This window comes from Pieris brassicae, unplaced genomic scaffold (assembly GCF_905147105.1).
Source record: "Pieris brassicae unplaced genomic scaffold, ilPieBrab1.1, whole genome shotgun sequence".
In the NCBI taxonomy this organism is placed as follows: Eukaryota; Metazoa; Arthropoda; class Insecta; order Lepidoptera; family Pieridae; genus Pieris; species Pieris brassicae.
The window spans coordinates 20001-25000 of NW_025575906.1; the positions used below are offsets into that span (position 1 = coordinate 20001).

Below are 5000 nucleotides of genomic sequence, written 5' to 3' on the forward strand. Positions count from 1 at the left end.
CGACGGGCGGTGTGTACAAAGGGCAGGGACGTAATCAACGCGAGCTTATGACTCGCGCTTACTAGGAATTCCTCGTTTATGGGGGATAATTGCAAACCCCAATCCCCAGCACGAAGGAGTTTCAACGGGTTGCCCGGGCCTCTAGGCCAGGGAGAACATGTTGATTCCTTCAGTGTAGCGCGCGTGCGGCCCAGGACATCTAAGGGCATCACAGACCTGTTATTGCTCAATCTCGTGCGGCTCGAAGCCGCCGGTCCCTCTAAGAAGAATTTTAATACGTCGCCAGTGAGTTGCGCTCCCCGAGAGTCGCGCACACCTTGAATGACGACGCCTATTTAGCAGGCTAGAGTCTCGTTCGTTACCGGAATTAACCAGACAAATCGCTCCACCAACTAAGAACGGCCATGCACCACCACCCACCGAATCAAGAAAGAGCTGTTAATCTGTCAATCCTTCCGGTGTCCGGGCCTGGTGAGATTTCCCGTGTTGAGTCAAATTAAGCCGCAGGCTCCACTCCTGGTGGTGCCCTTCCGTCAATTCCTTTAAGTTTCAGCTTTGCAACCATACTCCCCCCGGAGTCCAAAATCTTTGGTTTCCCGGAAGCTGCCCGCCGAGCCATTGTAGTAACGTCGGCGGATCGCTAGATGACATATTTACGGTTAGAACTAGGGCGGTATCTAATCGCCTTCGAACCTCTAACTTTCGTTCTTGATTGATGAAAACACCTTTGGCAAATGCTTTCGCTGATGTTCGTCTTGCGACGATCCAAGAATTTCACCTCTAACGTCGCAATACGAATGCCCCCAGTTATCCCTATTAATCATTACCTCGGAGTTCTGAAAACCAACAAAATAGAACCGAGATCATATTCTATTATTCCATGCACGAAATATTCAAGCGGCATTTTGAGCCCGCTTTGAGCACTCTAATTTGTTCAAAGTAAAATTGTCGGCCCACCTCGACACTCACCGAAGAGCACCGCGATAGGATTTTGATATTGAACCGGCGTTTTACCGCCGGCTCACCGACGATATGCTCCGCAGACGTGTCAGTATCACCGCGGATGCGGTGCACCGACAGCGCGGCGCACAAATGCAACTACGAGCTTTTTAACCGCAACAATTTTAGTATACGCTATTGGAGCTGGAATTACCGCGGCTGCTGGCACCAGACTTGCCCTCCAATTGTTCCTCGTTAAAATATTTAAAGTGTACTCATTCCGATTACGAGGCCTCGTAAGAGTCCCGTATCGTTATTTTTCGTCACTACCTCCCCGTGCCGGGAGTGGGTAATTTGCGCGCCTGCTGCCTTCCTTGGATGTGGTAGCCGTTTCTCAGGCTCCCTCTCCGGAATCGAACCCTGATTCCCCGTTACCCGTGACAACCATGGTAGTCGCAGAAACTACCATCGAAAGTTGATAAGGCAGACATTTGAAAGATGCGTCGCCGGTACTGGACCGTGCGATCGGCAAAAGTTATCCAGATTCATCAAAATTAACGACTTCGGACGCATGGCCCTCCGCCGATTGGTTTTGATCTAATAAAAGCACTCATCCCATCACTGGTCAGAGTTCTGATTGCATGTATTAGCTCTAGAATTACCACAGTTATCCAAGTAACTGAGTAAGATCTAAGGAACCAAAACTGATATATTGAGCCATTCGCGGTATCGCCTTAATACGGCTTGCACTGAGACATGCATGGCTTAATCTTTGAGACAAGCATATAACTACTGGCAGGATCAACCAGGGAGCTGCTTACGCAAACGACACGCCTACACCGCGGTCACGCGGCTTCGGCGAGCCGCTGGCTCGGCGGCGTCGAGGGGCGCGCGCTTGCGCGCGCGCCTTCTCGACACGCGTGAACGTAACGCGTCGAATTTGCACGCGACGCGACGTTCGCGCTTCATATCGATAGACTAACTTTGACCGGTCTACGAGCGGCCGTCCCGTCACGATCTCGCAACGAGGTGATGTACAACGATGCTCGACCACTGTGAGGGACATAAAACTGCAACGAACACGACCCCGCGGGCGGGAATCGATGTTGTGACAATTTGAAAATTGAACATTCATCTAAACGCAACTTCTCAATTTTTATTCAATACGTTATTGTAAACATATTAAAACTCGGCTGGCAATTACATGCGCACACACACGCATGATTCGCACTAGATACGATCAACGCCCGGAGCTTGAGGGATAAATTCCAACACGACGCTGCGCACACCGTTTCGACGATGGGCGCGTGTGCGTCCTCTTTTATACATTCTTTCCATATACGGTCGCCGTGGCGACCGCGCACGTGTCGAACACGCTAGGCGCCCTGCGTTGAGGTGTGCCTAGAAGCGTATTCTTTTAACATCACAGATAACACCGGGGGAGACGGTCCCAAATCTTGGTCGATTGGTAACATCACCATACGGTCTGCGAACGCGGTGCTATAATATAATTTTATATTATATTATATAAAATATGAGGAGGAGTAGTATGTATATTCTTTGTTATTTTGTGTTGACACAAGAGAGATATATAAAATGTACTATACACCACACACACAGAGAGAGAGAGAGCTGGGAAAGATCTCGGCGGTCTCGCATTCGAAATACGAATTTGATATAATTTCCTCCGAAAATCCATACCCATATCTATATCATCCATGCGCGAATATATGTATATAATATTCTCACACTTCGCACAAACACAAAAACAAAAACAAGAACACATTCTCTCTCGTCCGTCGTTCGTGTCTATTATATAGACGAACGACGCGCGGCAACGAGAACGAGTCGACGCTGTGCGCACGACTGTTTCGCTCCACATCTATACCGAGAGCAATAGTCCGCGTCGGCATTGGAGCGGACGTCGAATGTTTCTCGTAGAGCGAGCGAGAGAGAGACGATTTTTCATTTTATTATGTATGTGTATTGGCGTGCAGTAGTAGCACGTAGTAGTACTAGTAGTAGTAGTAAAAAAATATTATTATTTATTTTATTGACTGATATGATTTTGTTTGTTTTCTTTTTTTTGCATAGACATTTGTATTGATAGATATGTTTCTCGTTGAAGCTCGCAGCACACGCTCAGAGAAATGGCAATGTGGGTTTATTTGAAGAAAAAAAAAACAATTAATTTATTAATAATATGTATGTATGTATGTATGTATGTATGTATGTATAATAATGAATTATAATAATTATTCCGATGCAACGTCAGAGGAAAATGTTTCTCGTACAGGTGCGGCGCGCGACGGCCGGCCGCTCGACAGTTTCGCGCCGAATGTTTCTCGTTGAAGCTCGCAGCACACGCTCAGAGAAATGGCAATGTGGGTTTATTTGAAGAAAAGAAAAAACAAAAAAAACAATTATATTTATTAATAATATGTATGTATGTATGTATGTATGTATGTATGTATAATAATGAATTATAATAATTATTCCGATGCAACGTCAGAGGAAAATGTTTCTCGTACAGGTGCGGCGCGCGACGGCCGGCCGCTCGACAGTTTCGCGCCGAATGTTTCTCGTTGAAGCTCGCAGCACACGCTCAGAGAAATGGCAATGTGGGTTTATTTGAAGAAAAAAAAAAAAAAAAAAAAAAAAATTAATTTATTAATAATATGTATGTATGTATGTATGTATGTATGTATAATAATGAATTATAATAATTATTCCGATGCAACGTCAGAGGAAAATGTTTCTCGTACAGGTGCGGCGCGCGACGGCCGGCCGCTCGACAGTTTCGCGCCGAATGTTTCTCGTTGAAGCTCGCAGCACACGCTCAGAGAAATGGCAATGTGGGTTTATTTGAAGAAAAGAAAAAACAAAAAAAACAATTATATTTATTAATAATATGTATGTATGTATGTATGTATAATAATGAATTATAATAATTATTCCGATGCAACGTCAGAGGAAAATGTTTCTCGTACAGGTGCGGCGCGCGACGGCCGGCCGCTCGACAGTTTCGCGCCGAATGTTTCTCGTTGAAGCTCGCAGCACACGCTCAGAGAAATGGCAATGTGGGTTTATTTGAAGAAAAAAAAAACAATTAATTTATTAATAATATGTATGTATGTATGTATGTATGTATGTATGTATAATAATGAATTATAATAATTATTCCGATGCAACGTCAGAGGAAAATGTTTCTCGTACAGGTGCGGCGCGCGACGGCCGGCCGCTCGACAGTTTCGCGCCGAATGTTTCTCGTTGAAGCTCGCAGCACACGCTCAGAGAAATGGCAATGTGGGTTTATTTGAAGAAAAGAAAAAACAAAAAAAACAATTATATTTATTAATAATATGTATGTATGTATGTATGTATGTATGTATGTATAATAATGAATTATAATAATTATTCCGATGCAACGTCAGAGGAAAATGTTTCTCGTACAGGTGCGGCGCGCGACGGCCGGCCGCTCGACAGTTTCGCGCCGAATGTTTCTCGTTGAAGCTCGCAGCACACGCTCAGAGAAATGGCAATGTGGGTTTATTTAAAAAAAAAAAAAAAAAAAAAAAAAACAATTAATTTATTAATAATATGTATGTATGTATGTATGTATGTATGTATAATAATGAATTATAATAATTATTCCGATGCAACGTCAGAGGAAAATGTTTCTCGTACAGGTGCGGCGCGCGACGGCCGGCCGCTCGACAGTTTCGCGCCGAATGTTTCTCGTTGAAGCTCGCAGCACACGCTCAGAGAAATGGCAATGTGGGTTTATTTGAAGAAAAGAAAAAACAAAAAAAACAATTATATTTATTAATAATATGTATGTATGTATGTATGTATGTATGTATGTATAATAATGAATTATAATAATTATTCCGATGCAACGTCAGAGGAAAATGTTTCTCGTACAGGTGCGGCGCGCGACGGCCGGCCGCTCGACAGTTTCGCGCCGAATGTTTCTCGTTGAAGCTCGCAGCACACGCTCAGAGAAATGGCAATGTGGGTTTATTTGAAGAAAAAAAAAAAAAAAAAAAAAACAATTAATT

General features: G+C 44.0%; 1 non-coding gene across 1 annotated transcript in view; it reads right to left on the reverse strand.

The window, feature by feature from the left end:
- Window positions 1–1751, reverse strand: part of LOC123719184 — a 1906-nt gene extending 155 nt beyond the window's left edge. Inside the window, exon 1 of the ribosomal RNA XR_006755252.1 lies at window positions 1–1751. This exon is cut by the window's left edge and continues 155 nt beyond it. This is a non-coding gene — a ribosomal RNA (small subunit ribosomal RNA).
- Window positions 1752–5000: the final 3249 nt, after the last annotated feature.